At 42.0% G+C, this 22,764-nt stretch overlaps 1 long non-coding RNA gene across 1 annotated transcript; it reads right to left on the bottom strand.

The window, feature by feature from the left end:
- Positions 1-3,877: 3,877 nt before the first annotated feature.
- On the bottom strand, positions 3,878-5,636 carry LOC138917863 (uncharacterized). The gene is made up of 2 exons (XR_011426449.1): positions 5,556-5,636; positions 3,878-4,540 (listed from the first exon to the last, which is right to left on the bottom strand). It is a non-coding gene; the product is annotated as an uncharacterized lncRNA (long non-coding RNA).
- Between the last annotated feature and the right edge of the window lie 17,128 nt (positions 5,637-22,764).

The raw sequence follows: 22,764 nt of genomic DNA, 5'->3' as shown, positions 1-22,764 counted from the left end.
TGAGGACCCATAGGAGACTTTTTTTTTCAGATCTAAATACTAGGACAGTCTACCTTTCTTCTAAACAAATTGAATTTGAAAAATTTTATGTTCATTGTGATTCTTGTAATCAATAATATTTCCCTTTTAGGTTTGGCTGCCATGACACTTAGAAGACAACTTGGGACATTTAACCTTTGTATATGACATTGTGACATCCTTTTTTGTATACTTAATTTGCTTGTAGTTTCAAATGCTCTTCTACCTATTTTCTTCTTTGCTCTAATCCCTTTATCTACTTTATCTACCAAATTGTCTTATATTTTGTAAGCTGCTTCAAACTCTCTTAGTAAGAATGAGTTAGAGTATCAGTAAATTAGTTAATTAAAAAAGTAAATATGGAGTTATATTTCCTTCACAGAGGAAAATATTCTTACCGCTTGTCTGCACAGTAATTTATTGCCTTGTTATTTGGGGTCTGTTTCTGCCCATGACCCTCACAACCTCTGACCTTGGCCTGCTTTGAAGCTTATTTGGTCCACTCTCCTTAGGTCACCTCATCTCCATCCTAGGCTACCACCAGTCTTCTCCCTAGGCCATCTCATGGCATCTAGTCCTGTGGGTGACTCCTGAATCCACATCTCGAGATCTAATTTCAGTTCAGTACAAACTGTGTTTGTAGCACAGTTATATCACTCAAGTTATGTCACTCAAGAACTCAAGATTAAGTGATATAACTCAAGTACTTAGATTCTGAATCTTTGTTTTTCCCTCAAACATGTACCTCCTCATGTATCCTCAATGTAGTAAATGGGGCCACCATCCCTGTAGATGCCCTTATCAGAGAACTGGGAGACACCCTAGACTTATCTCTCCCTCTGTTTCTCCACATCCAGTTCACCCATAAATCCAATTCTTCCTCATAGATATATTGTGAATTATTACACTCTTCTCCACTTCCACCTCTAGTTCAGTTATTATCATTTCTAGTCTAGACTATTGCCCTGCACAGCACCACCCCCAGACCATTCTCCACACAGTTCCGAAAGTAATATTTTTAAAATACAAATCTAATTATACCAGCTATTAAAAAAACTTCAACAGAATCCCTGTTCTGAGGGGATAAAGTTCAAACTTCTGTACATTGTATAAAAATGCTACTATAGATTATGAGGAGAAGGATGGTCCACCACTCCAATCTTATTTCCTGCCACCCTTCTCTTCACCATCTTCATATCTGACTATTTTGGTTATTCTCTTGGCTTTCTTTTTAAGAGTCAACTTCCTAGTGCCAGCTATAAATAAAAGCCAAGTTGGTAGCTCATTCATAATGGGACTGAGGGGCAAGTAATACCTCCCCTTTCTATCAGAGTGCTTAAGATTCCCAGAGGAGCACTTAACTTCCAAAATATATAAAGAGCTCATACAACTCAACAACTAGAAACTGAATAACCCAATCAGAAAATGGGCAGAGGATATGATCAGACATTTTTCCAAAGAATATATTCAGATGGCCAACAGGCACATGAAAAGATGTTCAACATCACTAATTATTAGGGAAATTCAAATAAAAACTACAATGAGATATCCACTTATACCCATCAGAATGGCTATTATTAAAAAGACAATAAATAGTATCAGAGAGGACGTGGAGAAAAGGGAACCCTCATACGCTGCTGGTGGGAATGTAAACTGTGTGCAGCTACTATGGAAAACAGTATGGATATTTGTCAAAAAATTAAAAATAGAGATATAATATGATCCAGCTATTCCACTTCTGGGTGTTTATCCAAAGAACTTAAAAACATTAATTCAAAAAGATATATGCACCCCAATGTTCATTGCAGCATTATTCACAATAGCCAAGACTTGGAATCAACCGAAGTGCCCATCAATGGATGAATGGATAAAGAAGATGTGGAATATATATACAATGGAATACTACTTAGTCATAAAAAAGACAAAATCATGCCATTTGTGACAACATGGATAGACCTTGAGGGTATTATGCTAAGTGAAATAAGTCAGACAGAGAAAGACAAACATTGTATGATTTCATTCATATACGGAAGATAAACAAGCAAACATGTAGATAAGGAGAATAGATTGGTGGTTATCAGAGGGGAAGGGGTGGAAGGAGGGCAAAAGGGGTAAAGGGGCACTTGTGTATGGTGATGGATGGAAACTAGACCTTTGGTGGTGTACATGATGCAATTTATACAGAAGCTGAAATATAACGATGTACAATTGAAGTTTACACAATATTAAACCAATGTGACGTCTATAAAATAATTAAAAAAAGAAAGATTTCCAGGAGGAGTAATAGCTTAATTCTTCATTAGCCATAACTATTCTCTGCTAAGATGAATCAATTAGATCAATTTTGTACTTGCCTAAAGGAGTGGGACATAAAAACTGAACTCATAGAAACATAGAGAAGAGATTGGTGTTTGCCAGAGGCAGGGGCTTGGAGGGTGGGGGAAATGAGTGAGGATGGTCAAAAGGTACCAAAAGAAAAAAAAAAAAGGAATGGGACAAAGAATAGATACGTTTGGATGAGAAAAGAAGAGAAGGGAAAGTTCTCATCATGGGGTTCTGCACAACTCTGTCATGTCTATGAAGTGGGGTTGCCTAGAGGATAGGATAAGGGCAAAAAAGTAAAGGAGGGTCACCTACAGGCAGGGAAGATAAACATGGGTTGTGCCACAACTTTCCTAAAGATTAGAACTGATTCTGATGCTTTTCCTGCATCCCAGCAGAAGGTTAGTTATTTGATGGAATGATTCTGTTTGTGAACTGAGGTGGTGTGAGGTTGGGGGTGGGGATGCATGTGATGAGGGAGCTTAGAAGACAGCCTTACATCAGGGATAATGGGATGATGAGAAGCCACATCTCTATGCAGAATACCTTTCAATTTAATATGGCTCAACAAGTATTTGTGGAATAAATATCTTACTAGGCCTTGGAGGGATATTTATTGCCAAAGTGGCAGAAAGTCATCTCTAAGAAAAGTAGGGTATATCAACATAATATGCTAAGTTAGAAAGTCATTTTGAACTCATGACCTCAAAAAGGAATATCTTTTCCAGCTCTGTCACCTCAAAAAGTGGCCCTGCAGCAGAAGCAGCTCTTTGGGCCACTACTGACTCTCATATACAATCCTAGCTTCCCAAGTCTTCCACTTCCCCACTAGGAGCCAAATCTTCCTGAAGGGAAAATGGTGCCATATCTTGGCACAGGACAATTCGAGAATATTCTCTGGTTGCTCGAAAAAAATGTACTTTCAAGGGTGTCAGGTGGCACTGAAAAGACAAAGGAATTGGGTTATAGAACCAAGTTGTAACGATATGAGCATCAAAAAACCAGGGGGGTGTTAATATATATGAGTATTTTTTTTCTTCTATTAAGTCTCTATCTGTACTTACAGAATTGTAGACATGTTGTTAAAAACACCTTACCAAATAGTCCAGGGAAGAATAGTAGAAATTACTAAGAACAGAAATAACTGGTCAGTATCCTTTGTCTCACATAAAAATGACAGAGAAAGAAGGTCCAAGACTTAATTGTCACAATGAAAACCCATAGTAACTAAGCTGAGAGAGAGGTTAACAGTAAGTGGGTACGGTTTTCCATTGTCTAGATGTCCTAAGGAGGGAGAGGTAATTGCACAGACTCAATCTTCCATCTCCGAGGAAACAGAACCCTTGGATGGCCTTACTAATCATAATAATATGGGCATACCTTGGAGATTTTGCAGGTTTGGTTCCAGACCACCGCAATAAAGCAAATATCACAATAAAGCAAGTCACACAAGCCTTTTGGTTTCCCAGGGCATATAAAAGTTATGTTTACACTATATTAAGTGTGCAATAGCATTATGTCTAAAAAAAGTATATACTTTAATTAAAAAATACTTTATTGCTAAAAAATATTAACCATCATTTGAGCCTTCAGTGAGTCATAGTCTTTTTGCTGGTGGAGGGTCTTGCCTTGACCTTGATGGCTTCTGACTGATAAGGGTGGTGGTTGCTGAAGGTTGAGGTGGCCGTGGTGGCAATTTCTTAAAATAAGACAACAATGAAGTTTGTTGCGTCCATCAACTCTTCTTTTCATGAACAATTTTTCTGTAGTATGCGATGCTGTTTTATAGCATTTTACTCACAGTAGAACTTCTTTCAAAATTGGAGTTGATCCTCTTAAACCCTACCACTGCTTTATCAACGAAGTTTATGTAATACTTTACATTGTTTGTTGTCATCTCAACAGTCTTCACAGCATCTTTACCAGGGGTGGATTCCAATTCAAGAAACCACTTTCTTTGCTCATCCGTAAGAAGCAAGCCCTCATCCATTAAAATTTTATCATGAGATTGCAGCAATTCAGTCAGATCTTCAGACTCCATTTCTAATTCTAGCTCTCTTGCTATTTCCATCACATCTGCAGTTACCTCCTCTACTGAAGTCTTGAACCCCTCAAAGTCATCCATGAGGGTTGGAATCAACTTCTTCCAAACTTCTGTTAATGTTGATATTTTGACCTCTTCCCATGAATCATGGATGTTCTTTTTAAAAAAAAAAAAAATGATAATTTAATTAAGGATTTTACTTACTTTAAAGATTTTTATTTTTTTTCCTTTTTCTCCCCAAAGCCCTCCGGTACATAGTTGCATATTCTTAGTTGTGGGTCCTTCTAGTTGTGGCATGTGGGACGCTGCCTCAGCGTGGTTTGACGAGCAGTGCCATGTCCGCGCCCAGGATTCGAACTGATGAAACACTGGGCTGCCTGCAGCGGAGCGCACGAACTTAACCACTCGGCCACAGGGCCAGCCCCCTCATGGATGTTCTTAATGGCATCTAGAATGGTGAATCATTTCCAGAAGGTTTTCAGTTTACCAAGATGTAGTGCAGCTACACAAAATGAGCAAATGCTGTTGGAAGAATGTGCCAATAGACTTTCTTGACTCAGGGTTGCCACAAACCTTCAATTTGTAAAAAAATGTGGTATCTGCAAAGTAAAATAAAGCAAAGGGCAATAAAATGAGGTAGGTGTTTAGTAATTAGAAATATAAGCTTTTCTAATAATGCTAACAAGCCAGGTCACTATAGGATAACAATAGGACAAATGTTCATGCTGACCAAGTGAAACTTAAAGGGTGCAGTACATTATTTCAAGGGGAAATCCTAAAACCTGTGTGAAAAGTGTGATCTTAGAGTCTTATTGACATAATAAAGGAAGTTTAATTCCCCAAATAGCTTACCTATGTCAGACAAAACCCAAAAAACAAGGGGCTGGCCTGGTGGCATAGTGGTTAGGTTTGCATGCTCCGCTTTGGTGGCCCAGGGTTCTCAGGTTCTGATCCCAGGAATGGACCTACACATCGCTCATCAAGCCATGCTGTGGTGGTGTCCTACATAAAATAGAGGAGGATTGGCAGGGATGTTAGTTGAGTGTCAGTCTTCCTCACACCAAACAAAAGAAACCCAACAGAAAACCCGCAAAAAACAAAACAAAACAAAAGATACAATATTCCCTGCCCCCTGCCCCCCAAAACCCTCCAAGAATCACGAACACTGAACTTGTAAAGTCTATTGACTAGTCCGAGATGTTTTTGAGGGAGACGAGAGAGGATTTGATGTCATTACATACTGCAACCCTGGGAAGATATGGAATTTAAATTAATGTTATTAGCACTAAAAGTAGTTTTAATTTAAGTATAATAACAAGTTCTTTAATACCTATGATATTTTATAACGGTTTTGTCTACTTCTAAAATGTTTAAAACATTTTTAAGAATATGACATATTAGATTTATGATTGTAATTAAATGTTTAGGAGATTTTGGGCAAAAAGTTTGTATTCAATGTTTGAATATTTAGGGGAATCTAATTTGTTAAATCATAGGCATCGATTTATTATTTGGGTAACTAAACTTTAAATGGAGGACTATTGATTCCTTAATATTTAAAGCAATGTTAATTATTTTATAGATTTATAAATGTTATATATTGGGCATGAAACAATAGTTGAAGTGGAAGTTCCACTCCCTTAACAAAACCATGAAAGAATCTCTTTTCTTGAGGCTATAAGTCATAGATACTGCTCTCAAGTTTCGCTCAGATTTATTAGGGACCATAAGAGTAGTCTGCACGTAATTCTGTAGAGTTTAGCTGTAGTGGCAAAGCACAGAGTTTGAGGCTTGAGACATGGGTGATAGACACTGATCTGAGGCAAAATTGTGCTGGATGCTTTTTTAGGCAACTGGACCTACGGTTATAGAAACTCATATAGAGCAGATACCTCAAAATCCAGTTCTGGGAGTTGGTTCAGAGGACTAAGTGGGGACACTGACACCAGAGAGATTATGAGGTTGGACCAAGTCTCCAGCTTGTTGGGGCAGAGATGAGGCTTGAGACCAGGGCTCTGTTCACTCTGCTAATGCTGCCTGCGTCTGTGCCAGGGGACACGGGGCCATATAAGACACACATAGTAGGCAGCCAATAAATGATATTAGCAATGATAAAAATAGAAATAACAGAGCAGCAATAATCACTCATGAGAAGCTTATATTTCAGTTGGGCGGATGACACAGACTTATCAAGAAGAAAAAATTCATTGTGAAAACAAAGTTCTAATGTATATCCAGAAGAAGGTAGAAGAAAGAGAACATTTCTCCTCTTTCAAATTCCTCAAAAAAAGACAAACAATCTAACCAAAAAGTGGGCAAAGAATAGTAGCAGACCATTCACAGAATAAAATATCCAAAGGGGCAATAAACATAAAAAGATATCCAGCTTCACTAGTAATCATGGGAGTAAAAATAAAACAAGTTATCATTTATCAGACTGATAAATATTCAAAAGATTATGATATTCCTCGTAGGCAAGGATGGGAGGAAAGAGGTCTCTCATGCAGTGTCGGTTGGAATGGGCTATGGTAAAGACTTTTAGGGCGATGATATCTTAATATCTTTCAAAACTTAAATTGTGCTCATGGTTGACCCAGAATTCTAATTCTAGAAATTCTAAGGAAATTCTTGTTCACGTTTGCAAGGATGTAGATACCAGGATGTTTAAGTGCCATATTATTTTGTAGTAGTGAAAAATTGGCATTACCCAAAGGTTCTTTAAAAGAAGAAATTAAGTACACTATGCTGCTGCATCCACATTGTGGGATACCATGTGGCAATTAGAAATGAAAAGTTAAAAATTTCCTCAAGGACAGACATGGGCGGATCACTGAGGCATTTTGTTAAGTGACAGAAAGCATGAAAAATATGTATAACGGTCCCATTCATGCAAAACACAAATGTGTTTTGTTTATATATGATTATAAATGCATACATAAATAACTTGAGGGAAACCCTTAATTGTCATGAGTGGATACCTTTGGACAGAAAAATGAATTTGGAGTTGGGGGGGCAGATGATGGACTGTGCGATTTATACTGTATATCTCTATATATATTTATAACTGTGCCTGTATCTATGTCTGCACCAGTCAATGTGCTATCAATGTCTGTATCTGTATTGTTTCAATCTTTGAGTTCATATAGTACTCATCTAGTACAAATTATCTTTTTTTTAAAAAAAAACAAATAAAGCATTTCTAAGGCCCTGGCACTCCAGCCCAGTCCTGGTTCCACTCTAAGAAAATAATCACTCATAGTAGAATTAAAGTAATGACTTTAAAAGGCTTGAAAGGAACAAATGGCTGCTTCTTGGCCCTGGTTCCTTCTCTCCTTGCCCATCTTTCCAATACAACGTGTAGCAGTAGAGAGCATCCTGCTGCACCTGTGTGTGCTCGTCCAACCTTTTCCTGCTTTCTAGAGTCAAAATACACCTGAGATTATAACTCTCTAAAGTAGATGAGGCCAATTCGAAATGTTTTTTCCAGTGTCTAGTTTTCCTGTGCTTGGCTGACGTCTCTGGCACTGCCCAGTGTGCTTGCTTCCTCTCTCCAGGTGGAACAGCAGTTTGTTTTAGGCTCTGCTTTCTACTTGCTTAGTGGAACTATAGAGGAGACCTGACCTCGCGCTGGAGCTGGGACTGTAGACTATGAACTCAAAGCCTGTACTTTGTTTATCAAATGGAACAGTTCTGCCAAAGGAATCTGTCAGGGAAGTTGGCCTTATTTCCCAGGGAAAAAGATGAATAGTTTGCTTTGAGCACTTGCAGTCTGCATTGGCTCAATCTCATCTGGAGGTTGGTGCTGGCATGGCACCTGCACCTCTTGGGATGTGAGTCACAGCTCCCACATAGGAGATTGTTTGATGGAGGAGCAGAAAGAGACCAGCCACCAGGTTCTTGGGGCTGTCCCCTAGCTTTTCCAGTAATTATTCATTTATTCAGGAAACATTAGCTCTCTTGACTCCGGCATGCCCATGGAATTCATCACCAGGCACATATCAAAGGCCACCATTTCTGTGATTTTCTCACACTGCCCTCTCCTGGGCCTGTTTTGACTCATTGTCCCTGCCTTTCTTTCATCTTCCCTGGTTCTCTGTTTCCTTGGTCCTGCTCCCTAGGTCGTGATAGTGATTGTTCTAGGACCTACTTTGAGAGACTGCCTAGACCCAGTTAGGCTGCCCTGACCCACAACTCTCGCTGGATTGTGATTTGCCTTTGGTTCTCTGGCTTTGTTTTGGGCCGTAGAAACAAAACAGACTAGGCTAACCCTTTAGGATTTTCTAGGCAGTGGAAGGGACCACATAACTCCATGGCCAGGCATTGTGTTGGGGACTGGGTTGTGGGTGGGAGGAATTAGGACTATGAAGATTCATTCATTCATTCATAAGACAAAGGATTTTAAAAATATGTAAACTCTATAGTCTGTCAGATGTTAAGAAGTCCTTTAAAGAAAGTATATGTAGGGAGATAAAGGGTATCGGGGCAGGAGCAGGGGTAGCAATTTAATAGGGAGTTCATAGAAGGCCTCATTCACTAATGAGTCAGCCCTGTGGGTTGCTTGAGAGGAAGATACTCTAGACAAAGGGAAGAGCAAGAATAAAGGCTCTGAGGTGAAAGCTTACCTGGAATGTTGGAAAGAAGGAGGCAGGGCGAGAAGTGAGAGGGGAGGAGGGAGGGGTCCTTAAGCCCAGTGATGTAATAGTATGGCCAGAGTGTGCAGCCCTTTGTGGTCCTTTGTGAGGGCTTCAGCTCTCCCTCCAGTGAGCTGAGGAGGTGACCACTACTAGTGGGGAAGTCTCAAGAATAGAGGTGGACACTGACTCAGTGTGTGGCCGGTGGACCATCTCATTCTGAGATCCTGGTAAGATGACTGGGAATAACCAACTCTGCCTGGGGCAGTTGGGGAAGAGCTGAGTCTGGAACTGTGAGAAGTTTTCCAGGCAGAGGGACTAGCATGGGCAAGAGCTAGTATGTGTGACATGATGACATTTGCAGAGAAAGGAGAACAGTTTGCTTTGGCTTGAGACTGCAGTGCAGGAGTGGAGAGGCAGGAAAGGAGCTGAGAGGTGACTGGTGAGGCAGGGGATGCCAGCTCAGAAGGACCTTAAAGGATGCAATAATGTGGTTAGATATAATCTTACAATTAGAGAAAACCATGGGAGGTTTTCAAATAGGGAAGTGTGACATTTGCGTTGTGAAAATGAAAAATAATTTTCACTCTTATGCCTTGATTTCCATGTCCTCTTACAATGGGCAGGCTCAGCATCTAGAGAAAGAAGATCTGGGACTGAGTTCTCACTCCTCACACAATCCTAACTTTCCTGATCTGTAAAGTGGAATTTTGTCTGCTTTAACTTCCTCACCAGGCTCTAGGAGGAATAAATGAGATAACATATACAAAAGCATTGTGGTCTACAGAGCGCCCATTATCCCCATAACCCAAGAATGGGATGGTCAGAGTCGGCAAAAGGAGTGGGCACCACGTGCAAGTGGAAAATGCATGGCTCTGCAGTTGGACATCAGTTGGAATCTTGGCTCCACTACATACTGGCCGTGTGACCTGGGACCATGTGCTGGACTACTCTAAGCCTGAGTTTCCCGATCAGCAAAATGGGTTAATTTTTACTTCCCAGGTTTGGTGCATAGACTGGAAACAATGTGTATGACATATCTAGCCCTGTGCGTGGTCCAGAGGAGAAGCTCAGTAACTGACAGCTGTTATTTTTCTGAGAGTGATCGTGGTGAACACATGATCAGATGGATTCTTACAACAGCCCTACTAAGGGATGTGGATCTGAATCTGAATCTGAGCTGCTACTTTAGTAGTGAGGATGGATTTGTGCTGATCCTTCACCTCTCCTGTACCCCTTTATGCCCATGCCATGCTGTACATCTATGGTTGGGGGCACGATCTGGACACATGAAGGAAGTGTAGCTAATGGGCCTCCAGGAGCACCATGTTCATGGCTGACACGATGTAAACTCTAGGATCTGCCCAACTAAGCTAACTGGCTGCAGCCCAGTGAGAGCCATTGACTCAGACAGGCCAAAGGGGAATGGAGGATGAAATGTGCATTCATATAACTAGCTCATAATTTTCTGCTACTGAGGGGGAAAGGCTTATTTTGTCTGAATTTAGCAGAACCATTGTCCATGTTGATTAAATTCTTCAAATAACTTCTCATCTCCCTGTTCTATTTTGTTTCAGAGCACACAGCTTCACATTTAAAAGAAAGAAAGAGAGAAAAATGACTGTCCATCTGCAATTTCTCATTTGGCAGGCACCCAGCTATTTTCTCAGGATTTGACAGAATATGATCTCTCATTTAACTCACTTCCTAATACTGCCCCTGGGCAAGACTGAATTGAATCAGACCCCAGGTGCAATCATTATCTTGGCTGAAGATTCACACCTCAAGTTCTTTCTACAGATTGTTCTGTGCAATCACAGTGGACTCGGAGAAAAACAATCAGAAAACAATGCACTTGCCAAGCCCAAACCTGGCTCACTACTGTTTCTAACAGTGCTGCCTCACTTCTGCCTTTTGACAATTCTCCACAGTCATTAGTCATTCATTCATTCAATAAATAATTAAGCACCTAGCATGGTACAAATGGAAATAGTATAATCTATGATCTCTTCCCTCAGGGAACTTGCAATTTAGTGGAGGAGATAAGATGTACACAAATAACTAGGCTCTAATATAGGAGCACAGAAGTGGATGACAAATAGTAGGGGTACAGTTTGAGAGCAGGGTAAGATGACTTGCCAGGGATTATTTCGTGGAGTGGGTAGAATGGTTTGGGTGGTGAGTTGAAGGAGTAGGGTATGCAGAGGTCGAGATGAGGGGCAGTAGGCAGACACTCCAAGCTCGAGTGGTGGGAGAAATAAGAATGGTATATTCTATAATTCCTTTCTGAACTGAATTGAAGTAAGTGTCCTTTGGAATAATGCAATAGCAATCAACAGCTTAACACTTTTCAAGAGGCTGCATAGAGGGAGATCAGTTAGGAAGCTGGTGCAGTAATCCATGTGAGAGAGAAGGTGATCTGGATTAAGTTGGTGGTGATGAAGATGGTGAGAAAGGGTGGGATTCTACACAAATTTTAGACATTCTGGTCTCAACTTAGCTTCCAAAGGCACTGCCTACCTAGAAGATGCCTGTCCCTCAGTGTTGGAGAAAAGATACTATTGAGGGCAATAGCTCTCTGTGTGTGACCAGAATATCTCCCCTCACCTCAGCCACGGCCCTGCTACTCTTTGAGTTATGGCTCTGCCCCATTTGCAGCTGTGATGCTTACGGTCATAGACCCACAGAATGAGATAACTTGGGCATAGGAATCCTCTAGTCCAAACCCTCATTTGACAGATGAGGAAACCAAGGCTCAGGGGAGGTGGACTAGCTTGCCTAAGACCTCCTGGGTAGTCAGCAGTGCAGTGGGACTAAAACCAGGTGTCCCGATTCTAAGTCCAGTGGTCTTCCTAGATCACCACTCCCTTCTCCAGATAGAAGCCAAAGTGTGCTTCCCCATCGTGGGAGAGACTGGCTAGCTGCACACCAAACTCCTTCCCTCTTGCTCAAGCTAGTCTACATTTCCCAGTTTCTCTTGCAGTTAGGTGTGGCCATGGGACTCAGTTCTGGCCAGTGGAATGTTCACAATCAGGCCTGGCTCAAAGAAACCTCCCTGTTCAAGCCCCAACCTCTTCCCTCATTTGCTAACAAGTTATTGATACCCAGGGAAACCTTGAAAGCAAGGTGTTGAAGATGGCAGAGCCTCCGTTACCCTGGATCTTTGAATGACTTCATGGAGCAGACACTCCTCCTGCCCCTGATTATAAATTCTATTGTATTAAGCCACTGAGATTTGTGGATTTATTAGTTAAGGTAGCTAATATTATTTTAACTAATTATATCTTATCTTCTAAAATATAGTGACAGGGACTTCAATAAGACCACTTGAAGAGCTTAATATATGCTCCTGTAGTTGGTGGACACTATGAACTTGGAAATCTAGAGGACAAGACTCTTTTGTAGCAGAACAAGGATGGATGGGTTGAGATTGGCCTGCACTCCTAGAATTTGTCAGGGCAAAAGGAATGTGGGCCAGGTATTGGTCATGCCATAGAGAAAACCTGCCTGGAGCTATTTTGACTCCTGTTCAAGTAGTCTACTGGGCAAGGAGACATCGTTGATAGAGAGTCTGGGTAGTGGGGACAACCAGAAAACCTGAGGTAGAGGAAGAAGAAGAAGAAATAGCAGAAGAATATTGGAATTTCAAGTCAGGGGATTCCAGCTGGGGAACCTCCAGAGAACCCTGAAGTCACTCACAAAGAAAGAATCAGATTTAAACATTGGCTTGGCAAGAGCAAGACATCAATATAAGACCATACCAGTCAAGTAAGAACCTTTTGAGTCCTTTCCCATTTTCTCTCCTTGATGTTCCTGCTCCAGAGAGGGAAAGGGATGTGAAGCCAACCATATGCCTCTTCTCTAAGGCAGGAGGCCTGCCTCCACAGGTTTCTAGCTGGTGAAGAAATGGAAAGGAGGTTTGGTCCAGTGGTGTAGTGGTTAAGTTTGCACGCTCTTCTTCTGTGGCCCAGGGTTTGCCGGTTCAGATCCTGGGTGCAGACCTACACACTGCTCATCAAGCCGTCCTGTGGTGGCATCCCACGTAGAAGAACTAGAAGGTCTTACAACTAGGATAAACAACTATGTACTGGGGTTTTTGGAAGAAAAAAAAGAGGAAGATTGGCAACAGACGTTAGCTCAGGGCCAATGTTTGTCACACACACACACACAAAAGTGAAGAAGTCTTTACTGTGAATGAAGATAGACGTGCAGATTAATACAGTGGAGTGTAGATTCTATTTTCTCAGTTGAGACTGTATTTTACCACTTCAAGTGACCAAATTCCATTTTGTTTTCGAAAAAGTGTGAAAAAAATTAGTGGGCCTGCCAGAGTTTTCATCCAGCGGAAGGGGCAAAACTCTCTGATGATAACTTTCTCAGGAGCAGTGGGAAACAAAGAATAAAGATGATTCATCCACCAAGTGGTGCTTGTTGAAGGTGACATCAGTGGTTCCAAGCACCATGATAAGCTCTTGGATGGGAGTAAGGTCTGGGTGCTATGGAAGCATATGGGAGGGGCACCAAACCCAGACCTGCTGGAAGTGACACCAAAGGTGGAACCTAAGGGAGGAAGCAGACTACGAGGTGGAGAAGAAGTATCCCAGGTAGATAGAATAGTGAGCAAGCTGGCGGGGGTTGGCGGGGGGGCCGGGAGGCGAAAGGACACTGAAAACTGAAAAATGACTGGAATGCAAGAAACAGGGTGGTGCAGAAGCTAGGTTAGGAAGCCACGTGGTGGTAAACATGTTGAGAAATTTGGACCAACCTGAGGGACTCTGGGAACCCTTGGAAGATTTTTTTAAACAGAGGAGTGACGTGATCAGATTTGTATTTTAGAAAAATCACTCTGCTCTACATGATCCAGCTGCAGGACCTTGCCCCAACTTTCTAAAACTTATTGTGTGCGTCTTTGTGCATTGGTCTTTGAACTTGAAGTACATAGGTCCACTTTTAGTTTTGCAAACACACCAAGCTCTCTCTCACTTCAAGGCTTTTGCACATGTTCTTCCCTCTGCCTAGAATACTTTCCTCCATCTCATGGCATTTACTCATTTTTGAGTCTATTTCAAACGTCATTTCTTTAGAAAGGCCTTTTCTACCCAATCTATCTGTATTAGTTTTCTATTGCTGCCATAACAAATTGTCACAAAATTAGAGGTTTAAACAATGAGATTTATTATCTTACAGTTCTGGGAGTCAGAAGTCCAAAATCAAAGGTTTAGCAGGGCTGAGTTTCTTCTGGAGAATGCGTTTCCTTTTCTTTTCCAGCTTCTATAGGCAGCCTGAATTCCTTGGCTCATGACCCCTTCCTCCATCTTCAAAGCTGGAAACAGTGTCTCAGGTCTTTCTCACACTGCCAGCCCTTTGGTTTCCTAATCCCCACTTCGACCTTTAAAGACTCTTGTAATTACATTGGGCCCAAGCAGGTGATTCAAGATAATCTCCCCATTTTAAGGTCAGCTGATTAGCAATATTAATTCCATCTGCAAGCTGAATTCTCTTTAGGTCTATAACCTAACACATTCACAAGTTCAGGGATTAAGACAGACATTTTTTGGAGGGCCATTATTCTGCCTACCACAGTATTTAAAGTAGGTCTCCCTGATATTCTCTTGCTTAGCTCTTGTTTGCTTCATGGCACTAAGCAGAAATTTGAATTTACTTATTTCTTTGCTTGTTTTCTTTTTCTTCCTCTCTTCGGAATGTAGTCTCTGCTAGGGCAGGAACCATCTGTCTTGCTTGCCTTTGTGTGCCTAGCAAATAGTAGATGCTCAATAAACATTGCTGGAATGAATTGACAAATGAATGAAGAGTTGTTGAAAGGATAGATCATGGAATTTAAGTTGGAAAGGGATTAAAGTAAAACTTTGAAGAGGTGATGGAGACCCAGTCTTCAGAGGAGTAACTAAGGAAAGCAGCTGGAAAGATGAGAGGCTGTGGATTGAGAGTAAGACATTAGAATGCATGATTTTACAGGTGAAAAATGCTAAGGGTATTTTAATATCTAGTAAAGTTATTCATAAATATCTCTGGTGGAGTTTGGGGTCCCTTTAAAATAAAATAGTAGTATGTGCTCTCTCTTAAGGAAAATATATAACTAACATCCACACAAAATTTTGCATCTATTTCAGGAGGCCCACAGCTGTCCAAATCTTCAGTGAATGAGGGGAGTGACTTAGAGGCCGGGAAATGACAGTATAAGGAGGATAGAGAGGTATAGAGGTTACTGGCATGAGCTTTAAAATATATTTCCTCCCAACACTCCTTTATAGCACCTTAACTCACACCAAAATTAGTCCTAGCAAGAAGAGTCTGGGCCACTTGGAATTGGTTATTGGGCCAAGGTGAGGCAAAAGGGAATGAGACTTCCTCCTCCTCTTTATTTTAGGATGGTAACTATAACTCATGCAATTAAGTGAAAAAAGAGCTACTCAAGTTATCAACACTGATCTCTTGGGACCGCATACTCTTTGAGGATGAAGCTCTGGGGAGAATGGGTAAGACAGCTGCTGCCATAGACTCTTGTAAGGGGGATGGTAAATGTCAATTCTGGGGCCAGTGTGGTTCCTTCTGACAACTCTTCTGACAAGCTCATATCTCCCAATTCTTACAACCAAGCAGGGCATGAAGTCTGAAGCTTTTATGGGATCAGGAAAGAACCTTTTATTGTTTGTGAACTCTATAGGGTTGGGAATGTTGCAAATGAAACACACAGATGGATTTTACAGTAGCTGAATTACGATATCAATTGGATTTTTCTCTTTGCCACGGCTTTGGCTAGTTAGAACATTGTTTGGGAAGGAGTAGCATCTAGACAACTAAGGTGAAGATCTCCAAGAGAATCTTAGGCATTTGGAGAATCTGGATCTCCATGCTGCTCTAGGACACACTGCACCACCCTTTTCCTATAGGGGAAAACTGGCAATTCCCACTCATTCTCGGTGGCAGAGACCACCGGTTATCCCTTAATATCCTGTCTCTGTTTCTTCTAGAGAACAGAACTCCTGACTTTTTGCAGGGCTGTTGGCTGCCCAGAATAAAGATTCCATTTTCCAGCTCCCTTGTAGTTTAGTGGGACCATGTGACTAAATTCTGGCAAATGTGATATGAGTGAGTAGTGCAACTTCCAGGAGGGGATTTTCTCTTCTCCTTCTCCTTTCTCCTTCTTACTGGTTAGAATTCAGACATGTTGGCTTGGGCCAGATCAATCTATTGGCCCATCAGTAGCCTATTGGACATGGAAGCCATGGACTGTCTACTAGCCCTGGGCCACCTACCTTGACTTTTACATGAGAGAAATACACCCCTGTCTTGCTTAAGCCATTGTTATTTGAGGGTTTTGTTACTCTTCACTGCCTGATCCTCATCTTTCATTGTTGTTAACTCAGTGAAGGAGGAGGATGTAATGATTTTATCTAGTAATCTGCTTTCTGAGTTTTGGTTTCTGTCCCTGGGAACGTAGCTTCTGCTGATTTGGAGATCTTGGTATCCAAAGGCAAGATTCTTTCATCAGGGGCAGGAGTGGGTCCACTGAATTGGAAGCTGAGACTGCCATCTGGCCATGTTAGGCAACTCACACCATTTGGAAACAGAGAGAGGAGGTTATGGAGTTGACTGGGGTCATTCACGCTGATTATCAAGGAGAAGTCAGGTGGCCACTACAGAAAGAAAATGGGTGCAATCTAAGGAAGCCCTTATTGCGCCAGGCCAGGCGGTCAAGGTTAATGTGTGATTGCTATATTCTTCCATAGGAAAGACCATGGAGGACTCAAATGCCTCAGAAAGATCATTCTTCCTGTCATGACAGAACCTCAGCTGGTTCTATCAAAGGTTCTGGTCAAAGGTCAGAGGAGCACGAAGTAGATATTAGAGGTGGTGCTAAGCGATAAACACCAGCTGTAGTGTTATGGTCAGCTGGGGAGATGAAGTTACAGCCTCTAGTTGCATCTTCTTACTTACTGTATAATAAAAAAAAAAACAGTTTTTCTGTTATTTTCTCTTCCTCTCAGGTTATTTGGGATTATTTACTGTTTAACCTATAAGTGTAGACCACAAAGGTATGGCCATGATGGAATTTTCCAGGAGTTCTGGACCTAAAGAACTGTGTGTGGGGGGGTGTGTTTGTGTGTGTGTGGGGGGGTGTCCTGGGCAGTTATAAAGCAGTGGACCAAGGTAGCCATTTATTTTTGTCTGCCTATTATGCTTTCCCGACTCCCTTCGCATCCCTTCTTCTGTAACAGTTGCTGTATCCCTGACACTGTTCCAAGTCTTGGCCTCCAAACAGAATCCCACGTGCTGGCTCCAGGAATAAGTTGAGCCAATTGTGTTCTCTCTCCTAGAACTTCTAAACTTGAGCCAAGGCAGGGGAGGGTGGAAGGCTGTCAGAGCTGAACTGCCCCATGGTGATGCCCTTGAGTGGAGGTCTGCAGGTTCTGCGGTGGGATTTCCAGCACTTCTTTGCTTTGTGTCCTCACTAGGCCTGACAGTTCAGTTCTTACTGCAATTTTCTAAATGATTTCAGACTCCTTCCAATGTTTTACTTACATTTTCCAGAGTAGTTTTCTGTTGCTTGCATCCAAAGAACCTTGACATAGGATCCATAAATTCCAAAGTGAACATGAGCTTCACATCTATCCTGTGAAGTTCGGTTAAACCCACTTTAGAGAAAAGAGAAGACATGGGACTGTTGAAGGCCATGCAGGAAGTTGGGGAGCCAGCACTAGAACCAGATGGTTTGATTCTGTGCTCGGTACTCTTTGAACTTGTCCATAGTATGCTCAATTTGCATCCTCTAATAAAAACACAAACTGTTTGTCCTTTTCTTCAAAGTGAAGTGAATGTAAACATGATAGTCCATGTTATGAACCAGGGAAAGTGGAGAGCATTTTTGTCCATGTCAGGCTTAGAAGCAAAAGAGCAAAAATTAAACCAAACCAAACCAAACCAAACCTTCATATGTTGATTAAAGACAGAACAAATCGTCCCCAAGGTTTACAATGTAAAATAAGACAGGTCCTGAAAATTAAGTTGACAAGCATATACAGCAGTGTAATTTTTTCTTAATTAAACTGACAAAGATCCCCAGTTCCACATAAATCAATGAAAAACAACAACCCTACAGTGCTCAAAGGAAGGATATTAGGAGTTGCTGAAAGGAGAATGTAAGAAAAAAATGTAATGAAATAACCCTTGCTTTGCTGACTTGCTTTCCTTGGGGTACGTGGTTGGTTGGGGGTGGGGAGGGAAAATGAGGAGGAAGAGAGAGAAAATGTTCTATAAGTTAATTTCTAGGGTCATCCCTATTGGATTGTACATCAGGCAGGCACAATGGCTGCCTTCTTCCACATTTTGAATAAAAGAAGCATAAAATTACAATAAAGATTAAAAGAAGTATTAATTCTTGATTCTTGGGAGATCCTTCTGGTGGATTCTTTTCATGGCCCTGTTGATACGTAGCATAAGATAGATGATAATGTAATTTTGTGTAAAGTGAGTTTTTACAAATTCAAACCAGTTTTCTTCATTTCCTCCCATTATATATAAAAAATGGCTTAATTTCAAGCCAGACAGAGAAAGACAAACACCATATGATTTCACTCATATGTGGAATATAAATAAACTTATGGACAAAGAGAACAAGTTAGTGGTTACCAGGTGGAAGGGAGTTGGAGGGTGGGCACAAGGGGTGAAGGGGCACACTTATATGGTGTATGACCAATATTAATGTACAACTGAAATTTCACAATGTTATAAGCTATTATGACAAAAAATTACAAAAAAAGATAGGCATAAAAAATGGCTTAATTTCTAGTAATTGAATGCAAAATACATATGCCTCCTATAGTTACAGAGGTCATTGGCAATCAATAATGGCACTGTTTCTCAATGAGCTACATTCTGGCATCAGAATCCTTCTCAACACAGCTTCTAGGTAGCCATACCAGGCAATCAGAGTGGGCCCTTGAGGTAAAATCTGTTTGCCATCTCTGCACTAGTTCGGAGGTAGGCTTTGGAGGAAGATAGAGGAGGATTTACAGCATCCTTGCCTGCTGTGTAGCCTTGGGCAAATAATTGAACCCTTCTGAGCCCCATTGGTAAAAATGAGGCACATGTTGTCTTAAGGTTTAAAGAAATATGTCTGCAGCTGGATCATATTTTGAGCTATTAATTTATGGCTTTTCCTGCCTAGATTTCTCCTTCTACCTCCCTGCCTCCCACCCATTGAAGCACAGTATGATGTCCCAGAGGAGCTAAGTGGTGGGCCAGGAAGGAGAAGTGGCTCGCAGAGGCTCTCCAGCTTCTGTTTTTAAAAACCCAAGCCTCTCAGAGAGTATAGAGGTTCCAGAGGAGGTGGAAGAGAGAATAGGAATTGTGGAGGAAACAAAGGGTTAGAAACAGTAAGAGGAAGGGAGGCTTTCTTCAGACTAAAAGGAGATGCCCCAGGTTCCTCAAGAGGTCCTGTGTGTCTCCAGGCAGCAGGGACCCAGGTCTTATTTCCTGGCAGGACCGCAGATAATAGGGGCTGTGGTACAGGAGGCTCCAGTTGGGGTTCCCTGCCTTGGCAGAGGAGCACAGGCCTCATCCAGTGTGCCTCTGAAGATGGAGTGAAGCACTGGATCTGAAAGGCCATACCAGCTGGGACAGGTGACCGAGGCCAGAGGGTCCTAGTACTTTGGCAGCTGGTACCATGGCCTCTTTGGTTGGCAAAGCCCAAAAGATGGTAGGATAAAGCCTGGTAGGATAAGAGCTCAAAATAAAAACTAAATTAGTTTATAGGAAATAAAAAGGTACAATATGTCTCACACCCTTGAGTCTGAAGAGATTCATACCCGCTAGCTCTGTAAAGCACCTAGAACAGTGCTGGGCACACAGCGAACACCTTACACCATAGTGATTGTCAGTAGGAAAGGTATTTAAGGAAATCCTTTTTGAGAAGTGCAGAATTCCTTTACACTGCATAACTACGTTTTTCTCTTCCTGTGGATTATTCTGCACTTCCCTCTGCCCCTAGTCCGGAGGCACTCACTCCCTTCCCTGCTCTATTCTGAGCCCCAGGAGGCTGACCTGTGTGGGCTGCCTGATCCAGGCTCTCTTGCTGGCTGGCTTCTGCTTGGGTCTGACCAGAGGGAGGCCCAGCAGGAGCTGGGAGTGTGGGAGAGAGAGAAGTTGGGGCTTTCTTATCAGCTCCCTCCCTGCTAGGCCCCCAGGGTCTGGACATAGCACATCCCTGGGGGACCACAGCTCCTGCTGGGCGGCCCCTCCTTCACCAGCTACAATCACACTACTTCTCCCTTTGCTCCTTCAGGCCTCAGGGCAGAAATGGCTTCCTCCTGTTGTTAGTTTCTGGAAGCTGGACACTCCTTGTTCATTCTCTAACCCTGGCCATTCCTCTGAGGGCAGTCCTTTCATTAAATTCTCTCCATTTGAAATATCTGAATAGAATTGTTTCCTGCTAGGACCTTGACGGATAACACAAGTGAGATTATTCTTTGGGTTGTTTTCCCAGCAGTGGGAATGGTTATAGTGATCTGGTCACTTTCTCCAACTCAGATCCTATTTGGACCCATAGCTCCTATCGGTCGGCGTGAAGGCTGACTGGGAAAATGGGTCAGTCAGTGGCTGGTACTTCAGGGCAGTGTTAAGTTAAAGATTAGGAAGATGTATAGCCAGGGCTTTACAAGGTGTTGGCATTACTGACCTGGGTTCAAGTTTTGTTTCTACCTGTGATTTACTTGCACTTGGGTAATTTTTAAACAACCTCTCTAAGTATTCATTTCTTCATCTATAATGTATGCTTGAAATGAGCATTCACCTTACTGAGTTGTGGTGAGAATAAATGAGATAATGAAAAGTGCTTAGCATACCTGTATTAGCTCTGAGTACAGTATGTGAATGTGGTCAGAGGTGTTGCTTTTTGGCATCAGCAATTAGTCTCTATAAGGTCAAACCAATGTTTTAGTTGCCTTAGCATTCTTCTCTAAAGCTAAAAAGGTTACAGGCTCTCCTATCCTGGGAAGGCCTATTGTAGGGTGAAAGTGGCAGTTCAAAGCCCTTGTCTTATCTGCCCAGGACAGAAACTTCCAGAAATAAGAGAATGGATTGCATTCTAGGTGGTTACTTGCTGGGTGCGATTTCTGAGGCAAAATAGAAGGCCCCCCAGGCATAATGGCTTCATTGACTCTGACATCTCAAAAGCCCTTTTATAGCTTGCATGGTAAGTCCTCAGGCCTAAAATGACCAATGGTTGAAGAAACAACCCAGCTTCTAAGTCCCATTACTATGCAAATGACCTACAGCCTAGCCTTCCCTGAGAGGGGGGAGGGCAGATGTTGTGATGGGGCCTGGAGGAGAGGGTTGGGTACTAGGCGCTTGGAGGGATGGGGGATAATAGAGGTGTTAGGCAACTTCTCTAGGAATTTCTCTACAAGTAAAATCTTTGAGGAAAACTGACTTTAGATTCAGTTAGGATAATAATGTAGCTTCCCTGGCAGAGTCTTTACTGTGCAGAAATAGGAATCTAGGCAGTGATTGTTAACCCTGCCTGCACATTGGAATCATCTGAGGAGCCATAAAAAGTACTTGTGCCTGGGTCCCACCTCTAATTCATTTGGAGTGGAGTCTGGGCATCTTAATTCTACAAAGCCTCCCAAGTGATTCCAATTTCAGCCAGGATGAAGAACCACTGGACAGGACATCGGAATGTCTTTCTAAGTTTCTAGGTGTGGGCCTTTAGGGACCCATCCATGGGGAGAGACCAACATTGAGTACCTACGATGTACCAGGTATTATACATACTTGTCCTTTAATGCCCTCAGCAATCCTATGGCATTGCCATTCCCACAGTGAAGAGGAGGAAACAGACTCACAGGTTAACATCCCCAAGGTCATACTCCTGGTAAACGGCAGAGCTGGGATTTGAACTTGTGTCTTTCTCACTCCATGGCTATATACGTCCTTCTCTGGATGTCTCTTAAAAATTCCATTAGAGTTAATTCATTCTTTGTAGGCAAGTCAGGTGTCTCAATGTTATTTTTAAAAATTTTTGGTAAACCAGAAGGCCAGAAAAATTAATTATACACTCAAGATTCTCCTGTGACAGGCTCATGATTTTAAAATAATCCAACTTCATTTAAATGAGCCACCATGTCTTTCTTTTTTTCAGCTGGGATTTGATCAAAGGCCTTCCCTTTGATCATATGGCACAGACACACTGTGTAGTGTGTATGTTTTAAAATAAGTTCCTCACATTAAAAAACATGTCATGAGACTCCCTCCTTCATTCTGATGTAGCCAGGGAGTCCCAAAGGGACTCAGGAAGGTTTTGACTTGAAAACCTGCTCCCTCCTAGGATGTTTGTGTGTGTGTGTGTGTGTGTGTGTGTGTGTGTGTGTGCATGTGCTCAGGTGCACACATGCCTGTCTATGCACTGGCATCCAGTGTGAAGGGGAGTGGGGAAAGTGGTGGTGGTGTTGAGATAGTGAGTAGCCAGAGGGCAGAAATGAGGTAGCCCCCCAAACCCAGACATCCCATCATAGCACCAAGAACAACTCAGTTCACTGGAATAGCCCATAAATGCCAAGTCTGGCTAACAGCATTTCTGAGGACACTGAGTGTTAAAGGTCATAAGCTGGAACACAGGGTTAGATGTCTTGCTCAGGGACCACTGCATGCCCACACACACCACTTTCCTTGTTCGAGCCTCAGCAGTCTGCCAGGTACAACAGTGATTTAAGAACAAAGAACAACAGA

This window comes from Equus caballus, chromosome 15 (genome assembly GCF_041296265.1).
Source record: "Equus caballus isolate H_3958 breed thoroughbred chromosome 15, TB-T2T, whole genome shotgun sequence".
NCBI classification, from domain to species: domain Eukaryota; kingdom Metazoa; phylum Chordata; class Mammalia; order Perissodactyla; family Equidae; genus Equus; species Equus caballus.
Note: the sequence above shows the minus strand (reverse complement) of the source record. Positions and strands in the feature narration are given on the sequence as shown.